Source organism: Oncorhynchus nerka, linkage group LG16 (genome assembly GCF_034236695.1).
Source record: "Oncorhynchus nerka isolate Pitt River linkage group LG16, Oner_Uvic_2.0, whole genome shotgun sequence".
NCBI classification, from domain to species: domain Eukaryota; kingdom Metazoa; phylum Chordata; class Actinopteri; order Salmoniformes; family Salmonidae; genus Oncorhynchus; species Oncorhynchus nerka.
Window position 1 is genome coordinate 25,402,214 of NC_088411.1, and position 15,975 is coordinate 25,418,188.

The window sequence follows — 15,975 nt, forward strand, 5'->3', positions numbered from 1 at the left end:
TGACTGTAAGTAGCTAGCAAGTAAGGAATAAGAACATTTGCAGCCAGTATGGCAACGGAACATTTAGAACAAACGGCTGGGTCGCGTCTCTCGCAGCCGGACCGATAGAATGGACGAGCAGCTGGCTTAGGTAGCAACCCTAGATTTGTGTCGAGACTATATCTTGTGGAAGGATGAAATAGTATGAATAAATTCATCAAAATAATATTTTTTTATGAAAATATGTCAATCATTATTTGAATATGTTGGTAACCCGTTGTATAAAAGTGATAATTCCCTCGAAGCCGGTGTTTGGAGGATATATTTGCACGGTTTGCCGACCCTCGATTTCGTCTTGGGCCTAACAACACCCGTGCCAATATATCTTCCAAACACCGGCTTCGAGTGCATTATCACTTAGTTGTGGTCCAACGATGTCAATGTCCTGCTTGATTTATGTCTCTGGGTGGGCCAGGTCAATAGAGCTTAGATACTCCAGAGAGAACCTTCAGATAACAGGAATCCTACTCTGGAAGAGCTTCGTCCATTATCCCTGTCAGTTTAACATATTCATCTCACTCTTGTCATCCAGTTAAGAGAATCCCTGCTTTTTTATTTGCACCGGGAAACCTCTGTGGCCTCTCTCTTATACCCTCGGATTTCCATAATGTTTGAATTCCGGACTATACAAAGCAAATTAGCATGAGATTTATCTTCATGTGTGTCATGGATTCTTTATCTCTTTGGGAGGGTGTACATGGCCAAGTGGGTTGGTTTTTGAGTCAAATGGCTGTGACTAAGGCAGGTGCCCAGGGACTTCCCCAATAATGCAATATCATATTGAACTGGAAGTGCCCTTTACCGTTTTATATCTGATGCCCAGTCATCTGCCACTGCTTTGGGTATTCTGATGTCGAGGCCTTTTGGCCCCGTGGGACACAGTGTGTTACAAGAGAAAATATCGAAGAGAGTGAAGGGGTGGCAAGGGGCAGGATGATCCATCAAAGTGGATACAATTTGACAAAGGACGGGTTGTAGAAGAGTGGGGGAGCACAGAAGCCAATGTGTTGGAATGCTAATGAGAGGGAGCGGTCGGTGGCTGTAACAATGTGGCTTTCCCTCTCTGGCATTCTGATCAATGTTTTCTGGTGGCCCAGGAGTCGCCCCTGCTCCACATTGGTGCCCTCATGTCTGCCCAAGGAGTGGTGCTCAAAGGTACAATTGATTATCCTGTGGTCTTCCCCCCCCCCTGTGCTCCCCGGGACCTAGAGCACTATCCCTGCCCAGATGTCAGGACAGGAGGGCCAAATCCATATGTCATAGTCGAAGAGTTGTTGTTTTGGGCTTCAGCGGTGGATTGAAATGTCTGCTACTCCTTGTAAATGGAAACATGGTGTCTGGTATAGGACTTGTGTATGTTGATAAGATTACACCACTGATTCCTGGCAGGTTTTCGTGTTATTTTTCTGATACTTTACATAGCATGGACCAAATATGACATTGGCCAGATGTAGCAGGCATTGAAGCAATGTTTATTGAGCTACAACATTTTGATTTAGCTCAAATATAACATCTGATAAATATTCTCTACCGTCGATGCTCGTGGGTCATGTTGACAGCAGTGTTCTTCAGTGGCCACAAATGTATTGAGGTCAGCATTTCTGCCACTCTGTGAAAACACTTTCTCCCGCTTTCCCATCTGGCTGATGCAAATATAATAGTGGGTGGGCACTGGGCGATAAACAAGACAAACATCTCTGGAAGTACATACATATTTATAAGTCATTGCCGTCTGCAATTAAAGCCTGATTATTCAAAAACATGATTATGGTATTTGTGTGAGTAAAATATGTATTTGTGTGTCACTCAAAGCAGTTGCCTCTAGAATCTAGACAACTGCTCATACTGTACCTGCATATGTAATTGGAATTTTGGGCAATCATTCAGTTGACAGTAACAAATATAAAATGGCCATTTTTAACCATCCACAGGTTTAATCATAATTTTCTCTGCATAATGAATTATTTTCCTGTTCATTTCTCATGACATTTTTGCTGGACTTGGACAAACATTATTGTCCCCGCATGTTCTAGATGAATCAGTAGCTTGATTACGGTTGTTCCTGAAGCTGCAGGACAAATACATTCCAGTCCAAATGTATTTAACATTAGATGGTGTTCTCAGAATTAATGTAAAATATCCAATTTATATACAGATTTTGGAATCACTAGGGAAAGCACTATAGTATTACTTAAGTCACCAATAAGTAACGGCTTGGGGAGGCCTGTGGTGTTCTTAACACATTGTTCACCATCTCTCGTTATCGTCTGTGGGTCCCATGAGCTAAAGAGCTGGAAGTTACTCAACTCTGTCTCTGCCAAGTACCTAAAATATGCTCTCGAAGTTGTAGGATGTGACTATCTCATTCATGTTTACAATTGGCTCATTAATCCCCCTCCTCTCCCCTATAACTTATTCCCCAGGTCGTTGCTGCAAATGAGAACGTGTTCTCAGTCAACTTACCTGGTAAAATAACGGATAAATAAAATAAAAAATAAAAATGTGTAATACACTAAGCATTTAGCCACTCCACCATACTGTACATAGGTCTGTGGTTTATGACTGGGGCAGGTATGCAGGAAGTCTTGTCAGGGATGTCTGTGTCCCAGCACAGGCTTCCTATTGATCCTTCTGACAACTCTGCCCATACTTTGTCAGGAGTTGCAGTTCAGGAACTGACGCGTGCTTCTGGCTGTGGTCAGTGCGTCTGCAGGAAAGTTCTCCAAATGGAATGCAGGGTCACATCTCCTGCCAATATTGCAGTCATCAGGAACCAGACTGAAATATTAGTCATCAGAAACCAGGCTGAATGTGAACATCGATATTTCAGCTTTTTGTCTTCTCTCCTCTGTTGTTACGTGGATGAGTATTGCAATGAGTGCTACAACAACAGCACACTCATCTGTGCTTTCTCCCAAATGCCCTGTTTTCAGCTTTCACCCTGTCCTGTTAGTCTTAAAAAGGAAATGGGGAAGAATTCACAGTGATTGATTTGTTTACTCCAGAGGTACCGCATGCTGATTTAATTTCCCATGTGTCTGTAGAGAGCTGTAAACTTCTAGGAGGGGATTGAATTGTATCTCTCACCTGTCAATGTGCCAGGTTCACAGTATGTGCTCCGGTGAAAGTTATTTAATGCTGAGGTCTCTGTATACATAGTTGCTGGATATCAGTGCCAGGGGGTGGCACATTGATTGGTTTGCTTCACCAGCTTGGCTCCTCTCACTGTATGTGAGGGTTAAATCTACGCCGGTTCACCATATATGGCTGTAGTTGTCAGTGTATTTGAACCAAGGATAGGTTTCCTCTGTAATTGACATTAACGTGGTTCTGACTGATATGATTCGGTGAAAACAATCTTTATTGTGCATATTGGTTTCCAGGACACTGCAGGTTTAGGCCAGTGTCTTTGAAAGTTTCATGTCTTCTTCACTGAGAATTGAGTTGCGTTCTCCCAGTGCCTGGCTGAAACAGTTGGCATGCGAGTGAAAGAGGACCATTTGGAGGACCATTTCTCATGTTCAAGATGAGGGAGGACCTTGTATGCTTGCTTGTGGTCTAGGACTTTATCATCCCTAGTGGCGAAGAAGACGTGTTGATGGAAGTTGGGCATTACAAGTCTTAATGACGTAGAATTAAAATCACCAACAAAAAGGAAAGCAGTTGCATGGTCACGTGCTTGTTTATAGCCTCGTATAGTTCGTTAAGTGCCAGGTTGTTGATTTTCTCGTCCTGATGTCTGTCTGTCTGTCTGTCTGTCTGTCTGTCTGTCTGTCTGTCTGTCTGTCTGTCTGTCTGTCTGTCTGTCTGTCTGTCTGTCTGTCTGTCTGTCTGTCTGTCTGTCTGTCTGTCTGTCTGTCTGTCTGTCTGTCTGTCTGTCTGTCTGTCTGTCTGTCTGTCTGTCTGTCTGTCTGTCTGTCTGTCTGTTCGTTCGTCTGTCTGTCTGTCTGTCTGTTCGTCTGTCTGTCTGTCTGTCTGTCTGTCTGTCTGTCTGTCTGTCTGTCTGTCTCGTCTGTCTGTCTGTCTCGTTCCTCTGTCTGTCTGTCTGTCTGTCTGTCTGTCTGTCTGTCTGTCTGTCTGTCTGTCGTCTGTCTGTCTGTTCGTCTGTCTGTCTGTCTGTCTGTCCGCCTGTCTGTCTGTCTGTCTGTCTGTTCGTCTGTCTGTCCGTCTGTTCCGTCTGTCTGTCGTCTGTCTGTCTGTCTGTCTGTCTGTCGTCTGTCCGTCTGTCTGTCGTCTGTCTGTGCCCGTCGTCGTCTGTCTGTCTGTTCTGTCTGTCTGTCTGTCTGTCTGTCTGTCTGTCTGTCTGTCTGTCTGCCCGTCTGTCTGTCTGTCTGTCTGTCTGTCTGTCTGTCTGTCTGTCTGTCTGTCTGTTCGTCTGTCTGTCTGTCTGTCTGTCTGTCTGTTCGTCTGTCTGTCTGTCTGTCTGCCTGTCTGTTCGTCTGTCTGTCTGTCTGTCTGTCTGTCTGTCTGTCTGTCTGTCTGTCTGTCTGTCTGTCTGTCTGTCTGTCTGTCTGTCTGTCTGTCTGTCTGTCTGTCTGTCTGTCTGTCTGTCTGTCTGTCTGTCTGTCTGTCTGTCTGTCTGTCTGTCTGTCTGTCTGTCTGTCTGTCTGTCTGTCTGGTCCCGTCCCGTCCCGTCCCGCCTCCCGTCCCGTCCCGTCCCGTCCCGTCCCGTCCCGTCCCGTCCCGTCCCGTCCCGTCCCGTCCCGTCCCGTCCCGTCCCGTCCCGTCCCGTCCCGTCCCGTCCCGTCCCGTCAAACATCTTTCTGGTAAGAAGAGTGGCGGGGGCGTATGCCTCATGACTAACGAGACATGGTGTGATGAAGGAAACATACAGGAACTCAAATCCTTCTGTTCACCTGATTTAGAATTCCTCACAATCAAATGTAGACCGCATTATCTTCCAAGAGAATTCTCTTCGATTATAATCACAGCAGAATATATCCCCCCCCCAAGCAGACACATCGATGGCTCTGAACGAACTTTATTTAACTCTTTGCAAACTGGAAACCATTTATCCGGAGGCTGCATTCATTGTAGCTGGGGATTTTAACAAAGCTAATCTGAAAACAAGACTCCCTAAATTTTATCAGCATATCGATTGCGCAACCAGGGGTGGTAAAACCTTGGATCATTGTTACTCTAACTTCCGCGACGCATATAAGGCCCTGCCCCGCCCCCCTTTCGGAAAAGCTGACCACGACTCCATTTTGTTGATCCCTGCCTACAGGCAGAAACTTAAACAAGAGGCTCCCACGCTGAGGTCTGTCCAACGCTGGTCAGACCAAGCTGACTCCACACTCCAAGACTGCTTCCATCGCGTGGACTGGGACATGTTTCGTATTGCGTCAGATAAAAATATTGACGAATACGCTGATTCGGTGTGCGAGTTCATTAGAACGTGCGTTGAAGATGTCGTTCCCATAGCAACGATAAAAACATTCCCTAACCAGAAACCGTGGATTGATGGCAGCATTCGCGTGAAACTGAAAGCGCGAACCACTGCTTTTAATCAGGGCAAGGTGTCTGGCAACATGACCGAATACAAACAGTGCAGCTATTCCCTCCGCAAGGCTATTAAACAAGCTAGGCGTCAGTACAGAGACAAAGTAGAATCGCAATTCAACGGCTCAGACACAAGAGGCATGTGGCAGGGTCTACAGTCAATCACGGACTACAAGAAGAAACCCAGCCCAGTCACGGACCAGGATGTCTTGCTCCCAGGCAGACTAAATAACTTTTTTGCCCTCTTTGAGGACAATACAGTGCCACTGACACGGCCTGCAACGAAAACATGCGGTCTCTCCTTCACTGCAGCCGAGGTGAGTAAGACATTTAAACGTGTTAACCCTCGCAAGGCTGCAGGCCCAGACGGCATCCCCAGCCGCGCCCTCAGAGCATGCGCAGACCAGCTGGCCGGTGTGTTTACGGACATATTCAATCAATCCCTATACCAGTCTGCTGTTCCCACATGCTTCAAGAGGGCCATCATTGTTCCTGTTCCCAAGAAAGCTAAGGTAACTGAGCTAAACGACTACCGCCCCGTAGCACTCACTTCCGTCATCATGAAGTGCTTTGAGAGACTAGTCAAGGACCATATCACCTCCACCCTACCTGACACCCTAGACCCACTCCAATTTGCTTACCGCCCAAATAGGTCCACAGACGATGCAATCTCAACCACACTGCACACTGCCCTAACCCACCTGGACAAGAGGAATACCTATGTGAGAATGCTGTTCATCGACTACAGCTCGGCATTCAACACCATAGTACCCTCCAAGCTCGTCATCAAGCTCGAGACCCTGGGTCTCGACCCCGCCCCTGTGCAACTGGGTACTGGACTTCCTGACGGGCCGCCCCCAGGTGGTGAGGGTAGGCAACAACATCTCCTCCCGCTGATCCTCAACACGGGGCCCCACAAGGGTGCGTTCTGAGCCCTCTCCTGTACTCCCTGTTCACCCACGACTGCATGGCCACGCACGCCTCCAACTCAATCATCAAGTTTGCGGACGACACAACAGTGGTAGGCTTGATTACCAACAACGACGAGACGGCCTACAGGGAGGAGGTGAGGGCCCTCGGGAGTGTGGTGTCAGGAAAATAACCTCACACTCAACGTCAACAAAACTAAGGAGATGATTGTGGACTTCAGGAAACAGCAGAGGGAACACCCCCCTATCCACATCGATGGAACAGTAGTGGAGAGGGTAGCAAGTTTTAAGTTCCTCGGCATACACATCACAGACAAACTGAATTGGTCCACTCACACTGACAGCGTCGTGAAGAAGGCGCAGCAGCGCCTCTTCAACCTCAGGAGGCTGAAGAAATTCGGCTTGTCACCAAAAGCACTCACAAACTTCTACAGATGCACAATCGAGAGCATCCTGGCGGGCTGTATCACCGCCTGGTACGGCAACTGCTCCGCCCTCAACCGTAAGGCTCTCCAGAGGGTAGTGAGGTCTGCACAACGCATCACCGGGGGCAAACTACCTGCCCTCCAGGACACCTACACCACCCGATGTTACAGGAAGGCCATAAAGATCATCAAGGACATCAACCACCCGAACCACTGCCTGTTCACCCCGCTATCATCCAGAAGGCGAGGTCAGTACAGGTGCATCAAAGCTGGGACCGAGAGACTGAAAAACAGCTTCTATCTCAAGGCCATCAGACTGTTAAACAGCCACCACTAACATTGAGTGGCTGCTGCCAACACACTGTCATTGACACTGACCCAACTCCAGCCACTTTAATAATGGGAATTGATGGGAAATGTTGTAAATATATCACTAGCCACTTTAAACAATGCTACCTTATAATAATATAACTTACCCTACATTATTCATCTCATATGCATACGTATATACTGTACTCTACATCATCGACTGCATCCTTATGTAATACATGTATCACTAGCCACTTTAACTATGCCACTTTGTTTACTTTGTCTACATTCTCATCTCATATGTATATTCTGTACTCGATACCATCTACTGTATGCTGCTCTGTACCATCACTCATTCATATATCCTTATGTACATATTCTTTATCCCCTTACACTGTGTATAAGACAGTAGTTTTGGAATTGTTAGTTAGATTACTTGTTGGTTATCACTGCATTGTCGGAACTAGAAGCACAAGCATTTCGCTACACTCGCATTAACATCTGCTAACCATGTGTATGTGACAAATACAATTTGATTTGATTTGAAGGAAGTGGATGGCTGCAAACTTTCTACTTTTAAACTCGGACAAAACAGAGATGCTTGTTCTAGGTCCCAAGAAACAAAGAGATCTTCTGTTGAATCTGACAATTAATCTTAATGGTTGTACAGTCGTCTAAAATAAAACTGTGAAGGACCTCGGCGTTACTCTGGACCCTGATCTCTCTTTTGAAGAACATATCAAGACTGTTTCAAGGACAGCTTTTTCCCCATCTACGTAACATTGCAAAAATCAGAAACTTTCTGTCCAAAAATTATGCAGAAAAATTAATCCATGCTGTCACGCCTTGGTCATTGTATTTTGTGTTTTCATTATATGTTGGGTAGGCCAGGGTGTGACATGGGTTTATATGTTGCTTTTCGTATTGGGGTTTGTAGTATTTGGGATCGCGGCTGATTAGGGGTGTTGTATAGGCTTGGCTGCCTGAGGCGATTCTCAATCAGAGTCAGGTGATTCTCGTTGTCTCTGATTGGGAACCGTATTTAGGTAGCCTGAGTTCGCTTGTATTTCGTGGGTGATTGTTCCTGTCTTTGTGTAGTGTTCACCAACACCTTTAGTTGCTCAGTTCACTTTAAAGTTTTTCATTTCAGGTTTTGGAAGAGAAGAGAAGGCTTATTTTTGAAAATGAATGCAAATACATCAACAAGATGTCAGTTCCGGGGGATTGGGCCAAATACGATTACGATTTGCCTGGAAGGAAAAGGAGTTTGAGCCTTTAGGACGGAATCCTTTGGAAGGATAATATTGATGGGGATTCTAAAGCTGACGGTGAAGGACTTGTTTTGTTTCAAGGCAACTGAATGGAGGCTTTGATTGCACGTTTCACAAGAGGAAAAACATGATGATATCCTGAGATGGGCAAGAGCAGGGAGGTGAGAGGCGGATGTGCCACTACGAAATAACAAGCCTGGCGAAGAACAATTTTAGGGGTGGTAACTGTGAACATTTACAACCCCGCATGTTAAGGACGAAGAGGTGAGGGCTTTTCTGGGGAGATACATGGATAATGTCCTCAGCTAGGCACCTCAAAGACTCCTGGGTTTCTGGAATGGGAGGAGAGGTTTCAGGCCCTCTCAGAGAGTCCCAAGGGGACATGGTGGCTACTTCCATCCTCCTGCTATGTTCTCCTAGGGGCTGACAGGGGACGCTCTATTATGCACGTCAGCCGTTTTGCAGACGTTGTATGGCCTATGGCCATATCGCCTCATGCAGTGCAAGAAAATGCGATTTTGTGCATCTGAGGATCACGAGGCCAAGGATTGTGACAAGCCTAAGACGTGCCATGGGTGTGGCTCAAGAGCACACCTGTGGCGGGGGTGCCCGCCCGTCAGAGGTCATATGCGTCTGCAGCTGGGGAGCAGGAGCGGGGGATGGGGAGGAAAGAAGGGGGGGAAGGGATGGCACGCCTCATGACCAGAGTTCAGGTCCAGAGGGAAGAAGGCCGAAAGGAAGGGAGGAGGAGCCAGAAGCGGACGGATGGAAAAGAGAAGGAAACGGAAGGCACGGGAGTAGGAGAAGGAGAAAGCGAGGAAGAAGGGGACAGTGGTGGAGGAGCATGAGAGAGAAGAAAGGGACGGAGGGAGTGTGGTGGAGAAGGAGACGGTGGAAGAGAAAGTGGACTGGGGGGGAAAGTGGGGGGGACAGCCTGGTGGAAGAGATGAGGGGTATGGTGGAGGAGCTTAGGAAGGGGGGAGGGTGGTGTCTCACGCCGCCATCACCAAAGAAGAGTATGAAGAAGAGGGGAAGTTTGGCAGGTAGTGAAGGAGGGTGTGGAGGGATGGCCTAAGAGAGTGATGGGAGCGGGAGAACCTCTGGTGTGCTGCCTGGTTTCCCAGGCCCTCAACTTCTGTTGGATGGGGACTCACAGTGACAAGACTCAGGACTGGGTACAAGAGAGGTGGGGAGTTTTTTTTTCTTTGTTTGATGGGGACTCAGCCTCCAATTTTTTCCAAACCAGCTGCAACACTGGGGAGGGGAGGATGGGTGGGGACCCAGGTGCAGGGACCCAAACACTATTCCTGCATCCTGGGAGGGGTGATGGAGGAAGAGGGGGATGTGGATTACGGATGGTGTTCTCACCGGTGGATATGGACCAGGGAGCATCGGGTGAGTCTCCTGTTTTATGTTTTTTTTGTCTGGGTTTAGAATTTGAGTGTATTAATAATTTATTTTCATGGAGTCTAATTTTACTTTTGTTAGTTTAAATGTTAGGGGTTTAAGGGATTTTGTTAAGAGGAGGGCGGTTTTTAGTTATTTGGAGGGTGTGGGTTTGATTTTTGTTTTTACAGGAGGTTCACCTGAGGGATGGAGGGGATGTTATTAGGTTTAAGAGGGAGTGGGACAAGGGGGAGTCGGTTTGGGGTGTTGGGGGTGCACTCATCGGGGGTAGGGATTTTGTGTGGGCAATAGGGAGGTAAAAGTGGAGGATTCTTTGTGGTAATGCAGGGGAGGTTATAGGGGTGGATGTCAAGATAAGGGATTGTAAATTTAGATTAGTGGTGGTGTATGGGCCACAGGTGGTGGCAGACAGAAGGGAGATGGTGGACTGTCTGAGGCCCTGTGTGTCACAAATAGGAAATTAGTGATAGGGGGATTTTAATACAGATTTAGGAAGAGGGGTGATAGCAGTGCAGGTGCCATTGCCAGGCTAATGGCTTGCCATGGTCTGGTAGATGGTGGTATGCACACTACTCCGAAAATGGACGGTCCTACATGGCGTAACTCCAGGGGTTGAGCGGAGGCTCGACTATATTTTTGTACCCAGGTCTTTGGGTAAGTTGTCTGGGCGGCTGTTGCCTGTTTTCTTTTCGGATCACGACGGGGTGCTCCTGCAGGTGGGTCGCCAGTCTGCCTCTTTGGTAGAGGGTACTGGAAGCTAGATCGGGATGTGCTGGAGGAGCAGGCTTTTGTTGACGGGTTTTATGGTTTCTTTTGGAGGCTTGAGGGCCTCCGGTCCATGTGCGAGGGGTGTTAGAGTGGTGGAATTAGTTAAGGTGAGGATTAGGGCTTTTATAATAGGGTATTGCAAGAGGAAAAAAAGGGAGGAGAGGAGGGAGGTGGATCGTATCCAGAGGTTAATTGAACTCGAATACGAGGCAGGCAACCTCGGCGGGTCGTTTGACTGGGAGAGATCCGCAACCTAAAGGCGCAGCTCAGGGAGTTGCAGGAGCGAAGGCTCGAGCTTTCCTTGAGCGAGCGCATAGTGGCTTTCTAGAACATAATGAGGACTTGTTCTGCTATGTTCTTTAAGTTGGTTAGGGCAAGACAGAGTAGGAAGGTAATGCATGGTGTTAGGGAAGAAAATGGTAGTATAGTTAGAGAACCAGAGGATATGGTCAGGGTGACAACTGATCATTTCCAAGGTTTATTTAAGGAAAGGAAATAGATGTAGATCAGGGAAATGTGTTTTTAGAACACTTGTCCAGGCGGTTATGGAGGACATTAGAGAAGTGATGGAGGCCCAGATCTCACTAGAAGAGGTTGAGAGCGCTCTTAGGAGGATGGGAAAAGGGAAAGGTGCCTGGGATAGATGGGCTGCCGGCTGAGTTTTATCTCAAGTTTTGGGGTATACTTGGACCAGTGGTCCTCGAAGTCTTGAAGGCCATCCTTGAGGCGGGGTCGGGAGGATCAATGGCTGTTGGTGTGCTGTCCTTCACTTATATAAGAAGGGGAAGTAACTGACCTAGGCAACTGGCGGTCATGACCTTGCTGTGTGTAGATTACAAGCTACTTGCAAAGGTTTTAGCAGACTGATTGCGCACAGCCCTTCCCTACATCGTTCATGAGGATCAGACGTGCGGGGTAGAGGGCTCTATTAGATGGAACCTACAGTTAATCAGGGACTCCATCGCTTGGGTTGAAGATAGAGGTCTGCCTTTAATGGTAGCAGCGCTAGATCAGGCGAAAGCCTTTGATCGCGTGAATAGATCCTTTTATTCAGAGTGTTAGGTCGATTAGGATTTGGGGAGAAGTTTATAGGATGGATCGTACATTATATGTCGGAGCGGGGTGCCGAGTTAGTGTAAATAGTCACTTGGTGATGTTTTTGACCTCTCGTCTGGGGGTCAGGCAGGGTGCCCACTCTCGGCTCTCCTCTTCATTCTGTACATGGAGCCTCTGGGGGCTGCATTAGGGGCTTGACACAGGGGTGGAAGGTTTGCTGATCCCTGGAAGTGGTGGGCTGCGTGTTAAGATGGCTCCAGTACGCCCGACGACACTTCCTTGCTGTTGTGCAGGACTAGTGCCTGACAAGGTCCCTTGCCATCTTTGGGATTTCACCCGAAAGCGTAGGGAGTTCTGAACCATGCAAAGTCTTCCGTCAAGTTTTTCGGAAGATGGCGCGGTGAACGGATGTGCCTGGGGTTATCTCTCTGTGAGGGGGCCCTGAGGATTCTCGGGGTCCATTTTGAGACCTCGGCTCAGCGACGCTAAACTGGAACATGATCGCAGTGGTACAGAGAAGCTAGCAATGTGAAAGCTAGGTATTTGTCTTTTATGGGCAAGTCCTGGTCCTAAAGGTGGATGTGTTGCCGTCTCTTTTGTATTTGGCATACATCTACCCATTGCCGGCTTGTCTGAGGAGGCCTCTAGTGAGGCTTGTTTTTCAGTTTATGTGGAGTGGCAGGTGCGGAGTGGGTCGCCAGGCACGCATGATCTGTCCCATCGGGGAGGAGGTAGGGGGTACCACATTTCCCCCTCAAGCTGGACTCAATTTTTGTTTCCTTCTTGTTAACGGAGCTTGCTCAGCCAGTGATACACCGATCCGTCAAGGTTACCTCCTGCGGGTGTTTTTCTCTCAGTACCAGGCGAAAGCGTAATGGTGTGGTCTAACAAGGGTCCTCGAGGAACAGCTGCCGTGGCACTTTGGCCATGCGGCCAAGTGGCTGCGTGCGCACCCTGAGTGAAGTTGCCCGAGTAGGTTTAGATCCACAGGCACCTGTACGAGGAGGTCAGAAAGGCAGGAGTCCGGCGCCTGTAGTGGGCATCTCGGAAGTGGTCTGGGAGGGAGTGCAGGCGCGGGGCCTGGATAACAGGCTCAAGGACCTGAATGGTTGAGCCTTCATAAGTGTTTGCCGGTACGTTCCATCTTGTACCGGTATAATTTGGTGCAATCCCCACCTGTCTAAGATCCTCTTGTGGCAGGAGGAGACTGTGCGCCATGTCTTTTGGGACTGTGCCTTTGCCGGAGTAGTATGGGCTGAGCACGGGTGTTGTTAGGTTTGGTAAAGGGGATTTTGTTTTGACGGGGCCAGGTTAGAGAGGGGTAGGGAGAGCGAGAGGGACGGATAGGGACAGGTTTCTGCTCTGGCTTCTCATGAGTCTCTTTAAACGGGGCTGTGGGAAGCAAGGAAGAACATGGTGAAGACAGGGAAAGATTGGGGGTGGAAGGGATAGTGAGGAGGGTGGAAGGAGATTTGAGGGAGGATGAAGAGGGAGGAGAGGAAGTGGGGCAGCATGCTGCTCGGGAGAGGTGGAAGGGGGTTAGGGCTGGGTGTCATTTAGATTTGTAAGAGGATAGATTAGGGACGGGAGATAGGGGAGAGGGTATTTTGTAGGGTAGCGGGGGAGGAAGATGCTCCCCTGAGGTTTTGTTTGTGGTTTTATGTTTTAGTTTTAATTCGTTTATTTAAAATACCATTATTTGTGTATGTATGTAAATTATGAGTTGTAAAGAATGAATGGTATTGAAGATAATAAATATTTTTATAAAAAAAAAAAAATAGGCTGTAATTAGGTTTCCGCGTTCGTTTGTTATTTTGTATCAGTTATTTCATGTATTTCCATCCTTCATTAAAGATCATGAGTAACCACCACGCTGCATTTCGGTCCTCTCTTTATACAAACGAAGAAACGCCAGTTACAGAATCACCCACCACACACGGACCGAGCAGCGTGTTAACAGGCAGCGACAGCTTGAACAGCGAAGGGAGGACGTTATGGACAGTAGAGGCATGGAGTATCGGCGTGGGAAGAAATAGACAGGTGGGCGGCCGACCCAGAGAGAGTGCAGGAGCCACCCGCTGGGATTCGCTGGAGCAATGCGAAGAGGGCTATGGCGAATGGAGTCAAAAAGAAAAACACGGCGGCGCAGAGCGGAAAACCGAAAGTAACCCCAAATTTTTATTGGGGGAGGGCTCAGAGGAGAGTGGCTGAGTCAGGAGTCAGACCTGAGCCAACTCTCCCTGTTAATCGTGAGGAGCAGCTGCAGTGGGAGAGGCTGCACCACTTGGAGAGAATTGGACATGGGAGGAAGAACTGGACGGAAAAGGACCCTGGACTCACCTGGTGAATATCGCCGCCCCAGAGGAGGAACTAGAGGCGGCTAAAGCGGAGAGGCGCTGGTATGAGGAGGCAGCACGGCGGCGCGGATGGAAGCCAGCAGCCCAAAAAATATTGGGGCTATATGGGAGTATGGCTATGCCAGGTAGGAGACCTGTGTAAACTCCCTGTGCTTATCGGTGGGCTAGAGAGACCGGGCAGACACCGTGTTATGCTATGGAGCGCACGGTGTTTCCAGTGCGGGGGCATAGCCCGGTGCGGTACATACCAGCCCTTCGTATTGGCCGGGCTAGAGTGGGCATCGAGCCAGGTAAGCTTGGGCAGGCTCAGTGCTCAAGAGCTCCAGTGCGCTTGCAAGGTCCGGTCTATCCAGAGCCACCTCCACACACCAGTCCTCCGGTAGCAGCTCCCCGCACCAGGCTTCCTGTGCTGTGCGTGTCCTCGCTCCAGTATCACCAGTGCCAGCACCACGCACCAGGCCTCCAGTGCGCCTCGCCTGTTCAGCGCAGCCAGAGCCTGTCTCCTCTCCTGCGCTGCCGGAGTCTCCAGTCTGCCCAACGCCGCCAGTGCTCCCAGACTGCCCAGCACCGCCAGTCTGCCCAGCACCGCCAGTCTGCCCAGCGTCGCCAGTCTGCCCAGCGCCGCCAGTCTGCCCAGCGTCGCCAGTCTGCCAGGATCCGCCAGAAGTGCCAGGATCCGCCAGAAGTGCCAGTCAGCCAGGATCCGCCAGAAGTGCCAGTCAGCCAGGATCCGCCAGAGGTGCTGTCAGTCTGCATGAGGCAGCCAGAGCTGTCAGTCTGCAGGGTGCTGTCAGCCTGCATGGAGCAGTCAGTGCTGTCAGCCTGCATGGAGCAGTCAGAGCTGTCAGTCTGCATGACGCAGCCAGAGCTGTCAGTCTGCAAAGAGCTGCCAGTCTGCAGGGAGCTGTCAGTCTGCAAGGAGCTGTCAATCTGCAAGGAGCTGACAGTCTGCAGGGTGCTGTCAGCCTGCATGGAGCAGTCAGAGCTGTCAGTCTGCAAAGAGCTGCCAGTCTGCAGAGAGCTGTCAGTCTGCAAAGAGCTGCCAGTCTGCAAGGAGCTGCCAGTCTGCAAGGAGCTGTCAGCCTGCATGGAGCAGTCAGAGCTGTCAGTCTGCATAGAGCAGCTAGATCCGCCAGTCAACCAGATTCTTCCAGATCAGACAGTCAGCCATGATCTTCTAGATCTGCCAGTCAACCAGTCTCTTCCAGATCTGCCAGTCAACCAGAATCTTCCAGATCTGCTAGTCAACCAGTCTCTTCCAGATCTGCCAGTCAGCCAGGATCTACCGGAGCCTACTACCTGCCTGAGCCCTCAGTACTGGGCTTCCTCTCAGTACTGGGCTTCCACTCAGTACTGGAGGCTTCCTCTCAGTACTGGGCTCCCCCTCAGTTCCGGCCTGCCCCTCTGTCCCGGAGGCCCCTCTGTTCCGAGCTGCCCCTCTGTCCCGACTGCCCCTCTGTTCGAGCTACCCCTCTGTTCCGAGCAGCCCCTCAGTCTGAGCTGCCCCTCAGTCACGAGCTGCCCCTCCAGTCACGAGCTGCCCCTCAGTCCAGTGGGGATCTGGGTGAGGACTATTAGGCCATGGTTGGCGGCGAGGGTGGATTATCCCAGGACACGAAGGGGAGGAACAAGGACATTAATGGAGTGGGGTCCACGTCCCGAGCCGGAACCGCCACCATGGACAGGCGCCCACCCGGACCTCCCTATGGTTTGAGTGCGTCCGGGAGTCCGCACCTTAGGGGTTCTGTCACGCCTTGGTCATTGTATTTTGTGTTTTCATTATATGTTGGGTAGGCCAGGGGTGTGACATGGGTTTATATGTTGTTTTTCGTATTGGGGTTTGTAGTATTTGGACGCAGCTGATTAGGGGTGTTGTATAGGTTTGGCTGCCTGAGCATTCTCAATCAGAGTC